The sequence below is a fragment of the Aquila chrysaetos genome, chromosome 8 (assembly GCF_900496995.4).
Source record: "Aquila chrysaetos chrysaetos chromosome 8, bAquChr1.4, whole genome shotgun sequence".
In the NCBI taxonomy this organism is placed as follows: Eukaryota; Metazoa; Chordata; class Aves; order Accipitriformes; family Accipitridae; genus Aquila; species Aquila chrysaetos.
In genome coordinates this window covers 17,409,361-17,426,813 of record NC_044011.1, presented here as the reverse complement: position 1 = coordinate 17,426,813, position 17,453 = coordinate 17,409,361, and the positions used below count along the sequence as shown (strand labels likewise).

The following is a 17,453-nucleotide window of genomic DNA, read 5'->3' as shown; positions in this document are numbered from 1 at the left end:
ATGTTCCAGCCGCCAAATCCTCAAATCTGAGAGGAATGTTGGAAACAACGGGAACCTCTTTGAATTTAAAACACTTCCTATGCTATCTAGATTCTACCATTAATGGGAACGATGCCTCACTTTTTCCATAGATCTTTTAGCACAACCACACCTACGACATAGGGATACAAGCGTCTCCAGAGTAACACCATTTTCCATCCAAGAGAAAATATAGTTGTTTTGAGTTCTTATTAGAGAGTGTAACTCTGCATTTTAGTTACTGCTTGGAAGATTGTAAGAAAAACATACATGGTCTCAACAATGGGCTTAGAGCTCCCTTTATCACAAGAATTACTCTAAATATATGGAAAGCAATCAGTTCTACACATAGCTATTCTCACTCCCTTGCAATATGTGCATGAACAAAAGCAGGCACATGTGCTTATTTCATTTCTTAGTATACGTATGCTATCAAGGAAATGATGTAATCTTTGGTTATCTAGGACTTTCAAAATCCACATTATTAAATAACTTACATCATCTTAAAGACAGGTTAGCAAAATCTCCATGGTTTTCTTCTACAAACAAAGTTAAAGAAATGAGACAAATTAATAAAGTAACTGAATTCAGAGAATGGTCACAAAGAGTGTTCTCTCTAAATGGAATTATTAAAAACAGCTTATGACTCTCTCCCTGAAAAATATCCCAAAATGTGGCTTATGTCCAAATAGTACTTTGGAATTAGACACCTGCTCATCACATCAGCTACCTTACAATTTCCTTGCAGACTGGTTCGAGATACTAACAAGTATTTTTTAGTCAGGTCAGGGATGATGATATACAACTACAGAACAAAAATGCGAACACAGGTCCCCTTTAAAACAGTTTCTGTTTTAAAATATTGCTTTCCTTCTGATTTGCAAGATCATATGTATGTAAGAATAGAAACCATTTGTAAGCCCTTTAATAATAATTCCTTGATGGCATTTTACTAAAGAAAAATAAATAGGAATTATTACAAAGTAAAGCATTTTGAAACCCAGAAACACTACATTCCAATTTTGAATATATTTCAAATATCAAACCAACTTTTAAAAATCACTTTAAAAAATTGCCTTTCTATTGTTGCGCCATGACTTGAAAATGGGAGCTTTTCTTCTTTGCTCAGCTATGGCAGGTGCCACCTTTGGGATGGAGACATGCACCAGAAGTTTGGGCAGCCCTTTTGAAACTCTGAGGACTGGCACCCACAATACTCCTCCTAAATTTCTTATGCTCTTTCTTACAGCTCAGTGGTGACACAAGCAGAGCTGTGGACAATCTACAGTGACAATCTCAGGCTTATTTTCACTGAAGAGTTTACTATTACCGCTATCCATACTGCTGGTATGCACAAAATGGACCCAAGGTATACAGAATCTTTGATTTTGTTAGTTCCAATTGAGCATGTACAGCTCTATCAATACACAGCCAGAACTTTATATACCTAAGCCTTTTGCAAGATCTTCTCAATGAAAACATGAAAATTCAGAGTGTATGCATAAAGAAATCTGAAAATTGACAGAAACCCAACTTAGCTTTTCCACTTCATTTCCTAGCACAAGTTTTACTGTACAGTGGGGAGCTGTAACTTTGAAATACTAACTGATAACATTGCATTCAAACCTTATTTCCTGTTACTTGGGGGTGCCTCTTGCTTCTGTTTTTGGGGGGGTTTGTTTTGTTTTGTTTTGGTTTTGGGTTTTTTTTAAGTAGTAAAATGACAAGGGGACAAAACCAATTATAGAAACAAGGCAACCTGCTCTTAAAAACTGATTAGTCTGGATGTCAAAATGGTTGTATTCACTTCTACTGAACACCTTCCCAGCAAAACAAATCCACTGTCTTCTAGACCAAGTGTCATATACAAGTGTACATATGCAAATATGTACACTTCAATCTACTGACTGGTGTTTGATCAATTTACATAGTCGAGGAGCTCACTCAAACTCTGCGCTTTGAGGTCACATGTCCCAGAATGTACTGAGCTTCTTGGCATTTGGAAAATTAAATTTAGAAAAACGTATTACTTCACAGTTCCTTCCTCTAAGTTACTACAATATTTAGGCGTAAGATATTCTACATCTAGATAAGGGGATAAATCACAGATCAAGAGAATGAACTTCCATTCAACACCAGCCCTTCTCTGCACCTTTCATCTCCTTATCAAAACACGGAGAAGAGATGAGCCTTCAGGGAAGAAAGCCCTGGAGTGAGACAGTCTGAGTCTGCTGAAGTATGCAAGCAGACCGCGCTACAATGATCGCATGTACTTGAGTGTAGCAAAACCCATCTTTCACTTCTAAATTAGAACATGCTGAACTCAAATAACTTTGCAGAGCAAAATTGGAAGTGCAAGGCTAAAATAAGAAGAGACAATTTTAACCAGGAGAAAGATCTGGAGATCTGTCCAGACCTCATAGGTTTTTGGGTTTTTTTTTTACCTTAAAGAAGTGCCAGTGGAAAAAACAGAAAGCTAACCCTTCTCCTCTACTGAAGCATAGCAATCATCTGGGCCTCACCAGAAGTTCGTTTCAGATTTTGCACACTGTGGCCCCCAGTTCTGGGGAGACTTCAGGCTCCATGTAACTCTGCATTTGAAAAAGCCCTCTAAATGAGGGCTGTTGACATATTTAAGTTTAAGCAGGAGCACGCTGCCCAGTGGGGCACCCTGGCCTCAACAGAGCTGGGGCACCCAGCCCGCAGAGTGCAGGGTGTGCTCGGAGAAGCCAGCGCTACTCCAGGGGTAAGGTTAATGCTGCGGTTTATCACATAATAATTTGAATTCTAACGGCATAAAGGTAAACCACCCGATATCCCGGCCAACAGCATGAAGTGACAGGCATCCTCGGTATGGTTGGTTTTTATGCGTGTGCACATTTGGGATTTGAAATTTATATTTTATCAGATTTAGCACAAGGACAGCCTTTGCTAGAACATGATGGAAGGGTATGTATGGAATGCAATCTCCAAATTACAATACCCACCATAGTTTAGAGTATAATTACTCTACATCAGAGTAAAATATCATAACTAATCTCCAAATCTTAGTCAGCAATGCTGTTTGGTAAAACTTATATTCGCAGTAAAGATCAACACAGAGAAACGGTGGCAATAGTTGCAGCTGGGGGGGGGGGGGGGGGGGGGGGGGCAGGGAGGGAACCAGGTGACGCCATATAAACTCTTGTTCATAATTACCTGTAATTATTTCACAAGGTAAACTAGTGTTTTAGGAATTCCTGCAAAGAGAATGTATTGCATACTTTTGAACATTTCTCTTCTGGACTGAAGATTTCATTCTGCCCGGTAGTCTGAAGGAAGTAAGTGGCAGCGAGCAAAAGGAAATCTTCGCTGGCCTCGCTTACTGGGGTTTAGGCCAAATAAACAGGGTTTAACTCTCAAATGCAGCAAGGACATAGTTCTCTTTTTCCCTTTTAACATGTTTTCTTTGTTTAACTAAAACCATTTATTTCAAATATGATGGAGGGACAATCGTAGCACATTACCCATGCATATCTTCTCTCCAGTGACCCCAAAATGTTACTAGCACCATCCAAACAAATGAGGGCACATGCCTTCCCTAGGAAGGATGTATTTTAGTGTATATTCAAGTCCTAGCTCAATCCCACTGAAATCAAACCTCTGGTGTAGAAAAATTATTTTGCCATCAATTCCGATGGTAATGGGCCCTCGCAGACAGATCTGCTGCCGATGCATGAGCAGGTGGCTGCCCTGCACTGCCCTGCTCGCTTGCCATGGAGCACCAACTTGCTTCTCTGCACAGTCCCATCAAACTTACAGATGATTTTCAGTCCAGCTCTCACTTGCCATGAGAAAAAAGTGTCTGAAATGAATCCTAAGAGCCCACTAGTTACTTCAATTAGGGCTGACTCCCTGGTAAAGCTAATGGAAGAGTCGTGGAACAAGTCATTTACAATCAAATAGTTTTGCATATCTCAAACAGCAACTGGACCTGTGCTTTAATGTGCATTTGTGTACACATCTGCCTAATGATAAGGTGGTTCACACTACTTTTTTATTCCTGTATTTCAACTTTAAAATTGTGACTGCCATTCTGACACAAAAATGGAATGCGCCAAGGCCCAGAAGGTGCTGGAGCACCTAAGGTCAGTACTGGTTTTCCACAGAGAGGAGCACCATGGCCCCACCAAGCTCCTCTGGTGTCCTTCCCAAACACTTCTGCCTTGAACACAATAAACCTGAGAGAAAAGACACTAATTGCATCTGTCATTACAGTTGCCCAATGGCCCAAAAGCCCTCATCAGATGTTGTGGAAGAGCCTTTTCTGGCTGTCGTTTACAGGAATCTTGAATTCTGCCTGCCTGCCACCCAGTCACCAGCATCTCCCAGACAAGGCTGTAAATACTCTTTGTGATCGATGGGGGCTAAGAGACTGGAATTCAGGATTTTAAAAGGGTATATTACAAGTTACACTGTAAAATATGGAGAAGGTACAACATAGTCTAAGGTCTACAGCTACTGTTGGAAGCCACTGCCTGTGCAACTGCAGTTGTTTTGCTGTAAAACATCTGAAGGAAAGAAACAATGGTCAGTTTTGTTTTTTTTTTTTAAACACAAATTTAGGACAAGATGAAATTAGAATAAAGAGTATTTCTTAATAATTAAGAAAAAATATACCCTCTGTAAGAGAAAATTTGTACACCAGAACACGCCAGTGGGTGATCATGTGCAACCCTGAGCTTCTCCCGTCTGTGGAGGGGCCCAAATGGCACCCAGCTGATAGGAGAGAAGGAGGGTGGTTGGAGGTGAGCAGAATAATCGTGAGAAACTCTTTGTATGCATTACGGGAAGACTTAGCGCACAGGTATGGTATGAATCAACTTATGAAAAAATTACAAGATCTGCAATTATCCCCGCTTTCAAGCCATGCAAAAATCCTGCCAAATAAAGAGAAAAAAACTAAGTAACTAAATATAGATACATAAAAAAATAAAACTATACATCTATATTTAAATACACAGCTCTGTGTATATATACTTTATATTTTTGTGTGTGTGTATAAAAATACAGTTTTGAGTATTTTAATAGAAGCGAACACAAATTGATTTAAATTCATCTTTGAACATACTGGAGAGCCAGCACAGTAATTAACTGTGTTATTTATTAATTATTATAACCATACCAACTGTCCTTTCTCTTCATCTCTCCAATAAAAACAATTCATCTCTAATCCACTACAGCTGCAGAAACTCTTATGAAACATTACATAAGGTAATAAAATAGCTCCAGTTTTAGGTCTGCAGTATCCATTTCTGGCCTTCAATCATTTGTATCAGATTATAATCTCCAGTGAAGAGTCTGATGTTATTTCAAAAATCCAATACCTCACTGGCACATGCGAGCACACTAAAGATTTTTTCAAATTACACAGCAATATAGGCCGAGTAGGAGACTGGTCACTAAACAAGCTAAATCTGCATGAAGGAGAAAGACTGAAAGAGCAGGGGGCAGGGGTGGATGTAGTGAGCGGTATCAGAAAAATGAAAATAGAACTGAAAACAGAGGAAGGATCATAGAAATGTACCTTAGTTGAAAAGGTTTCTTGCAATATCTGCTGGCAGTTTCTTTTAATCTGTGCAACTAGTTCCCTCTGTTATGCTATTCCAGTCAATAACTTGAGTGGGCATAAAATAGAAAATTTCTAATGGTTTAGATCAACACAGGAAATAAACCACAACTGAAATGTATTTCCAGGTGCTAAATTCAGCAATGATTATTGTAATCCAATTGCTTATATAGCATACTTCTGACGATTGAGGTGGTAGGCATGGGGAATACGGAGCAAAAAGGAAGGCAGAAATATGTTGATTCAGATTACTGCTTACCAAATTTACTTTTGTTTTGCTAGTATACTGCTAAATCCTTTTTTGTGCTTCATAGGAAGATACACATTTTGAAGACGGTCAGTCATAACAAGTTCTTTATTTTGTTTTTGGTTTAAAATGCCTATAATTTGCACACCCTGACACCTGCTGATTTCATGCCCTGCCTTTTCCCGTCAAAGCCCCTTCTCGGCTCTCCGCACAAGGAAATCTCATTTATCAAAATTCTGTTAGCGTAAGGGGAAGGGCTATGCTGAGCTGAGCCATGGCCTTCATTAAACATGCAGAACATAAACTGCTGACACTAAGCACAGTCAACTTGCAGCACGGCGGGGGGGGGGGGGGGGGGGTGAGAGAAAAAAAAGAGCAATGAGACAGAAGGAATGGTGCGATGGTGAGATGGGAATAAAAGCCACAGTTTTGCAAAGCCTTTAAGTTGTACTGGAGTCAGTGAGATTTAATCACAGACCTGAAGTTAAGCATGTGCTTAACTTTGCCAAACAGAAATAGATCACTAAATTATGAATGGAACAATCTATTTCTGTTCCCAGGAACACAGACACTTTGTTCTCCAGACCAATCCCTCAGGGAATGAAAAAGGTGAGGGGGGAAAATGATAACAAAATTGGAGAAAATTATCCCTTCTTCAACTCAAAATACTGGTCCGGATAAAGGAACTATATGTTATGTTTAACATAACAAGTTTAAAAAAGGTTGGGATCCATCATTTAGGTTCCAGAAGAAAGAAAAGAGCAATTGCCATTATGGTCACTAAAGAAAGAAAAATTTGTAAATTTGGAAGGGGCAAGCATGAAAGCAGAAATGCATTGAAAATTGACATTAGGGCTGAGGGGGAACAAAGTGGCTTTTCAATTTTTCACTTCAGTTACTGTTCTTGATATTTTTTCCCCTTTAATTCTCAAAGATAGCTGTGTAATGTTGCCTACAATAGAAACTTGAATTTAATAGGCACAAAGCAGAAGGTGTGTAGCATTTTCCTCTGATCACAAGGAACAAGCACTTAGCTGTAAGAGAGATCCACAATGAGTCACTGCAGGGAGGAATCAAATGCATCACAGGTACATGCAAGCCTTTTTTATTATTATTGTACCAACTGAAAACACATTATAACTTACAGGCCTAGAAAAAAAAATCAATTTTAAACCTCCTAGTCCTATAAAAATATGTAATATCCCAATCATATATGCCTGCATTTATACAGTTTGAGCAGAGGCTAAGGCAGATGCAAGGGCAGCGGGGGGAGGAGTCAACATTTCCTCTGTAACCTTTTTTTGGTATTTATAAATAAGCTAAGATAATCATTCCAAGTTCAAACTGTCTCAATACCAAAATAAATTACTTTCCATCAAGTTTCAAACAGCAGCTAAAAGCTATTTTAATATTCATTATCTGAAAAATATCGTATTAACATTTTCTCATACTTCGACACCTCTTAAAATAGTTCTTCAAAGTTAATCTGGAATGAAAAGTACCGTAAAATTAACAGCTGGATTCTGCTAACCTTTCCCATACTGAATATCATCATATTCCAGAAATAAAGAATTTAGCTCTGATCAACTAACTCTTAACATAACACTAATTTTTCTTCCATCTTCCGGGGTTCTGTGTACATGTAGCTTAGAAGAGAGCAGAAAGTAGACACACACTTGCTGTGATGGGGCATGAACATTGATCATTCCCCAGAAGTAATTTCTGTAGGGTTTTTTTTAAACAAATGTTGTATACATTTAACAGAAATCAATAGCTGCTTTCATAGTGAAAAAGCTCTAATAGTGTTGTTTTTCTTAACACCACCTATAAAACAGAACAGGATGGCCCAATTCTGCTATCTTTTCTTTGGATTTGTAAACAGTGCAGTATTTTCAGCCTTTTTAGCTTTATTCTGGTCAACAAGACGCTGCAGCCTGCCATATAAAGCTGCACACCACATGGCACCATTCAACAGTCTATCTAGGTCAGCTTGCATTTTTAATGTGCTCCATTAGCTTTCCCTTGCTCACTGTATCAAGTTTGAACTTTTCCTCCTCACTTTCAAACCTCTGTATAATTAAGCCAGGCAACACACAGGATCCTAAGAGTATCTTGACCATCTTCAGCATTTGTTCCACCAAAGACACCAGTTCTAATCCTAATTAATTTCCTTAATTTCATGCCATTTCCAAGTCCAGCATCCCCAAATTTCTCCTTCAAGATCCTTTTTCACAACACCACTGGTTAAAAAGAGTTTACTTTTAAAAAGTAAGAAAGCTTTAGCTAACATAATTTCTTCCCTCAGTACTAGTTGGGGCAGCTTAACAACTTTGACCTTGGCAGCATTCTGCACACACCACAACTAAAAAACTACAAGTTAATAAGCATATAAACAGCCATATCTACATCACTGTAAAGCTTTTGCACACAATCATATGTGCTATAATGATATTTAGTTACTTAGATGTGACAAAAGCCAGTTCCACATGATTCACTTCATTGCTTGCTTTCATAAGCAGCAGTTCATGCATTTCTCAAAATACTTTTATTAATTTTTAAATTAGTATGTATTCTAACTGCTCTTCCCACAAGTGTTTTTAAGGTGTACATCCCTCCATCAGAGCACAGGCCTTGCACAAGGACTGAAGTTGTAAAACCACTCTAAATATAGATTACATTTACAAGGTAATCAGTACATCGGTTCTGACACAAGGAATAACACTGTGAGGAAGTTCCACAGGAGGCTGGGAGAGATTCAAATAGATCTTGATAAAGGGCAGGCGGTGGGGGGGAGGAATCAGCCAGTGGAATGAAAACAGTCACATTAAATTGAACGGTACGAATGATGCTTATTTTGCTTCAGATTAAAATGTTAAGGCAAGTTTTCCTAGAGACTGTAAATCCGTCTGCTTTCTATTTCAGGTAGTAGCAAGGATTCAGTAGTAAAATCATAAAACACATAGAACGATTGTTACACTCGAAATGTATCACCAGAGTTTACATGTGTGCGATATTAAACAATTTAAAGCATTGCAACAGTATGAAAATCATGCCAAAACCATCTGTAATCTTGATCTTCCTATGTAAGAAAATATTAAGACCCTGTATAATTAATTGTTCACCAAGAAAATCAAAGAAATGACCTTGAAAAACAAGATTTCCCAGTGTCATTCTAATCAAATAAAATTATCCATCAAAATCCCAATTCACTAGAAGAAAACCCTGTCTCACAAGAAGAAATTCTTAAAAAACGAACAATGGAATAATTGACGCTTCAAAGTTACAAAATTATGGTTTTTTTGTAAAAGAAATGTATGTTCAGTAAAAAGCCCAAGATTCTGCATTATTGTCATTATTTTTCCTCCTTGAAATCTGTGGCACGTCAACAGTCCTTTTTCTAGCAAAGCACAGCTCCAAAGCATGATACACACCTGACCTTGTCTCAGGGAAAAAAAGGGAAAATGAAAACCTAAATCACATCTGTTTACCCAACAACTTTCTCACGTTCCTCTTTGCAATTCCTATTCTTCAAACTTAGCACTAGTTTTAACAAGCCGACTATACAATCAGGGGAAGCAGCTACATAGCAGAATTCTGAATCTTCTTCTATACATGTATTTCATGCTGTTAAGAAAAGAATGCTATACAAAAAAAGCAAACAAATGAACAGTAGTTTAAAAAAACCCAAACCAAACCAAAATAAATATCTGTGGTTTCTTTGTTGTTGTTTTTTAAGTTGCAATATGAATTGGATCCTGATTCCTGTCGCAAGGTGGGGTTGGTTGCTGGAGGGAGCAGTTCTGGTCCCACCAGTTGTGCAATCAGGTAGAATTTACAGAAGAAAAAGAAATCTGGTCTAACCTGCTCTCCTAATCAAGAAGGAACAGCAAACTATTTGCAAATACTCTGTCCTGCCCTCTTCCCACCCCCAAACAAAGAGACCACCTGCCTCAACATTTATTTAAAATGTGCAGGTATTTACAAGCAAACATCGTGTTCCAATTGTTAGACGACTTCTAGGTAAATCTGATACTCCCTCACAGTTCAAACCAGCAGTATAAATCAAAGGGGCCACACAGAACTGTAAAGGACCCGCTATCAGGCCAGCATCACCCCGGTTACATGGTAAGAGGAGGCAGCTGAGCGAGGGAGGACCCCGGGCTGCACACCCAGCCAGGCACCAGCAGCCAGCTCAGGCGCACCAGACTCTGGCCGCCTAAGTGCGCACACCAGTTAAAAATGTAGAGAGGAACAGAAGGAAGTGTGACAAAATAAATTCTCTTTTTTTTGGTGGTAACTTCTATCACTGCATTGTAGCGACTGGGGGAAAATGGTGGGTTCAGTCAAACCCTCAAGGTGAGGCATGTTGCCACCATGAAAGCAGTACCAAACTTGGCACTTTTGGGGGCACTTCTACAGAGTTTGGAAAGGGCAAACCATACTACAGACCACCTCTTCAAAAAAGCACCATGGGGAAGTACGGACTGCTGGTGCTGCTGCCACATGAGCTGGGTGGTTCAAGGATGCAGCAGTTAACTTCAACAAAGCGGCAACCTAAATTGCCACAGAAATGTAGGAGAAATAACCGACTGAAGAGGGATACAGATTGATCAGAAAAGCAAAACCAGTTGCCAAGCCTTCTTACTTACAGACACCACTTCAGCAAAAACTAAACGGTTGCCTTGAATCGCATACAGATCTGGTTCTGAAAACTGCACACCACTTGCTGCCCCCCTGGTACTCTCAGAAAGGCGGTGGGAGCTTTAAACTTTTATCAAAACCCGAAGCGTGGCCCCATCCACACCTTGGTAACATAAACTGTGCAGTATTGGAGTTGAAGGCTGTTCATCATGTTTATATATTCCCATAAAGTAGAGACGATGTAGGAAGCAAGCTAGCAGTTTACATGTTTTTAGCGCTAATCCCAAAGGATTGCGGGGCACTAGACAAACCATGCGACAGCTATGTTGAAGGGTGCTGAGGAGGGCACGATGTTCACCAGCTGTGCTCACTCACACCAGCCTGCCACAGAGCACTGGGGAGCTTTGTAAAACAAATGTTACCACATTTATCCATGCAGACTGCCTAAGTCTAACCCTGAGGCCATCAGTCTTTAGTCTGCAAGCATCATGAGATGCTTCATGCTGAAAAGGAGCATTAAACATGTATTTATCACTAGTTTGGGTCACTGGCAAGAGAAGAAACAAGGGAATATCCAAGAAAGCCAGACATGCTGTACTTGCACAGGGACATTGCCACAGGAGACAGTTCCTTCCTAAAGCCTTGCCTTGTCTTGTCTTTCCTGAGACTACAGTCCAGGAGTGTGGGCTACAGGACAGAAGGAGGAAAGAACCAACCGCTACTACACCATTTATCCAGCGTGTCTTAACTTTCTCACATCTGGGGGTTCTCAGCTAACATATGACTTTTTCCTGTTCTATGTATCATTCCATCCCTTCTTCTTCATGCAAGATTGTTTTGGAATTGTCCAGATCCACCTCCACTACACAAGGAGGCATTAGGACCTCTAAGAAGCTCTGACTTTTTTTCCATACTCCCACAGAGCTTTAAGATCCTCTCTATATGGGAAGCAGGAGTGAGCTGTGAGGAGTGGGGCACAACAACAAGCGGGTGCTGTTTGGAATGGATTTTGATGGGATACAGCACTCTTGTTCTGATTTCACCCTCCGTATTCAAGGTGGTTAGATACACTCTTCTACAGCCTGCAGCACTCAGGACAAAGTTGGACCACAGCTGGGACTGTACAATAGATGGAGAGGAACTTGGGGCTCTAAATCTCTTTGGTGTGCCTCTTAATTTCTATAAAACTAATTGGGAAAAAAAACCCAGACCACAGAGATATTTATTGAGACTAAACTTACCAGACATTAAGAACTATTGATTACTTAGATTAGATTTCTAAAACATGATCACAATTGCTTGGTTTTGCCTGTTCTTGGATTGTCCCGAATAACACAGCAGTGATACACATAGGTCCAGGCAGAAACATGTTCAAGTTGCTGCTACTTAGTCATAACTACTTCAAAACACTTTGACGCATCTGTAAAGAGTCCCTAAGAATACTAAAAGAGCACCTTGCTCCCTGCTATAATGCCATTCTCTACTCGTAGAAAACACCCAGTGCATAGGGCTCTCAGAAGACTTCAGCAATCCTAAAACACAGCTTTAAAAATGACTCAAAGAAAGAGGGTTGGAAAATCCTCTTAGTCATCTGAACACCTCAGGTGAAACAACTGCACAAAGAAAACAACAACAGAACTGGGGAAACGTGTAATCCTAACTCTGCTCTGGGTAGTGAAACAGAAGTTAATGGAGGCTAATGCGAATGCCTATTTTTTCTAAGCTGAAACAAATCCAAAAATTTATTTACAACCCCCAGATTCCTACCTAAGTCAACAGTGCGCAGACAGATGTAAATGAGGACTCATTTCTCTATATTTTCCCATATACTAAGCACACACATAGACACTCCAAGTGTCAACATATCAAGACAGAGATAATTCAGACACTTGAAAACATCCTCTTCTGAAAAGGATTAATTGGCTTTAAAACAATTTAATTTGGCTTTGAAGATGCAACTTTTATTAGCAACCACCAGATGGCAGAAGCAGAGGCTGCTTAGAGTCTTCAACAAAAGAAAGCGGTCTTAAACAAGGCGTGAATTAAAAGAAAACAATTTTTAATGCCTACTTTTTCTTCTCCTTCAATGGCTTCTTCTCTCCTTCTTTCCAATAAGTACGTACTATTTTGTTGCAATCAAGCTAATACAAATTGAAAAAAAAATAAGAAAAAATCTCTTGAGAATACATTTTCTCAAATGGCATCTCTACTCCATCTCATAGCTCAAGGCTTCTGTGTTACGGGTACCACTAGAACAACAGTTTCCTTCTAGATTTGCACAGTCATAACTCACAGTCAGCCACCAAATGTATTCTCTTTGGTGTCCTATGCTTCAAACCAGGAAGCTGACACATAGCTACACTGTGTAGCTGAAATCTCCCCTCGGGATTTGAACTTCTGTTATCTAGGACCATGAAAACAAGTGAGCTACAGAAGATGCACTGTGGTGTGCTGAGTCTTGCAATAAAGCAGCATTTGCAAGGTAGAGGAGAGAAAAAAAAAAAATCTTAATAAACTCAAGTAAAAGTAGCATGTTTGGGAGGGAAACCAGGTATTTTAGTCCTAAGCACATTTGATTCTTAAAACCATGTATCCTGTATCAGAGAAAGAGCATTAAAAAAATGCATCCCAGCAGCGCATACTTAAAAAGAATTAGGAGTAAACTCTCTCAACAACTTCTAGAGTTACTAAATTATGGAGACAAGGCCATCACCTTATGCTGTGTCACAAAACAAAAATACAGCTAGTTCCACGAATAATGCTGAAAGCTCCACCACACAAGACACAGCCACATCAGAAATGCCACCCCTGCTGCATTTCTTTAACAGAGCTGTGTCTCCATTATGCTGATTTCTCGATCAAAGAGAAAGCTTTTCTCCTGTATTTGTCTTCCGCAAAGGAAACGTAAAATCACTTCTACACTGAGCACATCCATTGGGAATGAGATTCTCTTTCCTCAACCCCAGCAGCACAGTCCCAGAAACAAACAGGTGAAGCTCGCTCCTACTGCAAGACAGCGTGAGATGCAGTTGTGTAGTTAATTCTGCCTCTGTACATTAGCAAACACGCCGCTTGCAAAATATGAAAGGCTTTCTTCCCTGCCCCCTGTTTTTAAATGACACCTGCAAATCACTAATCCCGTTGCCATTTATTTCCATATGTCAAATTACAATCTTAACTTGTGCAAAGAAACATAATAGTAATGATTAAGCCAATTACATCACAACACAGCTTAAAACGACACACAATGGAAGGATTAAAGCTCACTACCAAATAAGAGAGTCCTGTTCTTGGTGGAGCTCCCCCACTGTGGGAACATAAGTGTCTCTTTTCCTGTTGCACAAAGTTGTGAGCCTTCTGACATGTAGCTGCTGGACTGCCATTAACAAACTTATTTATATTAATGCTGCACTAAGCTGGGATCACTGCACCTCGGCACTAGCTGCGGTAGGCGGGCTATGTGGCCATCTCTGCAAACAGAGCTTATGGCACTTTACCCGTCCACAGACAGGTTGAGACACATGGACAAGGTGATCTCACCCTGCTTAACTGAATGAAGCCTCCTCTACCCTATGTTATTTGGGTCAGGTAGATGCTGACAGTAAAAGCCTTAGGGAAAGGGAGGGAAAGAAGACGGGAGTAAACCGAGCACAAATATTTAAAAAGTCGAGCATTGCATTCTCTAGACGGGGCCAGACACCATTTGTAGCCTGTCTGGATGGAGCATGTGCCACCACATTCGACACCGTAATTCCAACTGATGCCAATATGTGGCTCCTACAACAATAAACTGTGGGTTGAATCTTTATATAATAACCAACCTTTCAGACTAAGATTTTCAACTCTGCCTCAGGGATTAAAATGTTCTAATGGAAATTGAGCATCTAAATCTTTTAGGAGGATTTAAAAAACTCAGACACTTATTTTTATTTGTTCACTGCCTTGGTGTTTAAATCAGCTTCATTCAAAATGGTTAAACCTTTTACCTTTTTTTTCTGCTCTGTGCACCTTACTCTTTTTTTCTTTCTTTTTCACATCTTTGTATCCCTCCTGATTTTCTCTACCATCTGGGAACACTGGTCCCATCTGCTAAAATATATCTTCCTATTCCAGCTAAAATAAACACAGAATAAATTGGTACTCTTAGTATTTCACATGTCATCATTAGGCTTTAATAAGATTAATGGGACTGAAGGAGTTTCCAACTTTGAAAAACATTCCTGTGTGTTGACTGCAGACTCAGGCAGATACCACTGCATCTATTCACTCTTACTCTACATTAGTTTTTTGGCAACTACGGTTTTGAAGAAACTTATTATAGATGTAAGTTTATACTCAGCAGAATTTGAATGAACCAGGCATAACTGTTAAGTCTGTCCCAGATCACCTATCAGCTGTTTGTAATTTGCTAGATGGTCATCTCCCCTACATCTCTCCATACACAACCATGCATATATCATAACCCTTCTAAATATTGAAACAGAAGGATCAGTCAGAAGCTAGATGTTTTGGTTTTTTCTTTTCTTTAAGAAACAAACATGCATACAAACAGACACACAAACCCATGTGTAAATTAAACTGAACACCACATGTACCATCTTCAAAAAAGCTGTTACAGCACACTAACAGCTTCCTCCTCCTGTAAAATTAGTTGCAAAGAAAGCCGAATGGTTTTGCTTCCTATTATTCAACCAAAGGAAAAGTTTGGACAGCAATGCTGTCAAATCTGTGCATGTCTACACTTATCAAACAACAACTTTTATTTAAATTGATTGAAAAACTGCTTACATTTTCATTGTCCATTAAAGAGTACTGGGCTCACATATGCACAAAATGAAAAAAAAAAAAATGTTCATATTAAAATGCAATTTTTAGTCCAATAAATGCCTTATATTCCACCTTTCTTTTGGGAAAACTGTTTTCTTATTAAAAAGGTGGTGTGGAGGGAACATTTTGAAGGACTATTGCTAATGGTCTACAATTTGCACCCATTCTGTGCTTACAGAGTAAAGATAAGATTTAGTACTTCAAGGTGCCTCTTCCCTGGGTATTTTGACACTGTGAAACAATAGCTTTTGTTTCAATTTTCTTTTCTAAAATAAGAATTATTTTGTCCAAATCAATATGCATATCTTACATCAAAAGCATCCTGTAGCTGATTTCTACACGCGCTTATCGTCATCATCAAAGACTCAACTATTCAAGGGGCAGACTACATCAACCAGAGATCTTCACTTCACCGATGACAACTACAGTGAAGCTGAACAATGTTCTGCTGTCTTATTCAGAGCATTTTCTTGGGAAACAGCCCCATTCACTGCCAGCATGCATATTTACTATGAGACTAAAATAATGGAGAATTTAAGACTAATGGGTAACATTGTAAGCTCTTTCAACACTCTAGAAATATCCTTTTTTAAAAAAACAGTATTCTAGTATCTACAGGCAACACAGCCTGTCAACAAGCCTAAAACTAAGTGGTAAGGGTCTAAGGATAGGTGGAATGGATATAGTCAAATGAAGAGTCATCCCCTGCAGCAAATTATGCTTCTGCTTATGCATACAGAGGGGTCCTACAATGTTTCAAGCTGAGGCATATGCTACACCCAAAACCGCAAAGATAGCCCCCTCAACAGCCTCCACCAGACCTTAAGGAAAATTCAGGCTAAAATCTGGTATCAAGGAAAGCATTACATTGTGCAAACTCTTAACCTTACATCCTTCTCAACTATGTCACCTGGTATTCGCCATACCAACTTCTTTTCTAATTTATAAAATTATTTTTCATTAAAAAAATTGGTATTCTCTGTGGGCATACCAACTCATTTGTTAATATAACAGAGACACTAACATTTATTTATCATTGAGACAGACAGTAAAGGAAGCATTTCTTAAGGGAGAGGAGGAAATAAAGTGCTTTCACAGCATGCCTAAATAGATAGCTAAGATAAATTCTGGGATTAACAGATTTGGGATGATATATTTACCTTTCTTCTTGATTGATAAAAACTACATGACATTCCTAGACATATATAGTTCACTGTATAATGTAAAGCTACTATTTTAAGAGAGTAAAAAGACCCTGTTGGTTCTGAAGCTGAGTCTTACAGAAAAGTTGCTTCAGACTCTGAAGGATGATGTTAAGAGTTGGTCACAGTACTGATTTGGTTTTGTAAAACTGAAGCTTAGTAATAGAAAATTCTTAAAACTTTTGATAACAAAACGGAGTTTCAAAGGACGTCCATCAAGATGACTCCAAGACTGAAAAACACCTTGCAAGTCTAACCACGAAAAAATAAGAAGCCTCCTCTACAGCATTTTAGTTGTGAGAGTGATTGCCTACAATAAACCTCAGTAATTTTTCTGTTTACCCACCTAGTCTGAAGGATTATGGAGATGAGTTCACAAGAGCTGACCCTCCAGGTTTATTAAATAATCAGTGAATATTCTGTATGGATGCTGGGTATTAAATAAAAAGCAGAAAATACTGTAGACTGCCATATGTTAAATACTTCAAATAATACTGGAGTAGCTCTGTTTTTTAATAATTTATTTAAATCACTTTATCACATATCAACATAAAAATGTACAATACGGACACAATGTAAATTCTGGCATCATGAATATTTAGGTGTTTTTAAAGCTTTTTTTTCTGTTGGTTAATTTTGTTTATTGTACTCTATATAAACCTGGAGAACTTATTTCATCTTTTCTTGATTTTTTTTTTTTTTTTACCTTGATAGCAATAGCACTGCTATTTTCTCACCTGCAGTAGTATCACAGCATGTGGGCCTTCAGCAGCAGGGAACTCGTTCACTGTCGTGATTTAGCGTACTGTTCCTACCATCTCTTCCTTCCCCTCCCCATCCACTCCCTTCCTAGCAAACTAGATATAGCCTACACACAATCTGCCCTGCTTAAAATCATCTGCTATTAGTG

General features: G+C 39.0%; 1 protein-coding gene across 8 annotated transcripts in view; it reads right to left on the bottom strand.

Moving 5' to 3' along the window:
* The window catches only part of ARID1B (AT-rich interaction domain 1B), a 340,416-nt gene that overhangs the window by 134,792 nt on the left and 188,171 nt on the right, over positions 1-17,453 (bottom strand). The window lies entirely within an intron of this gene.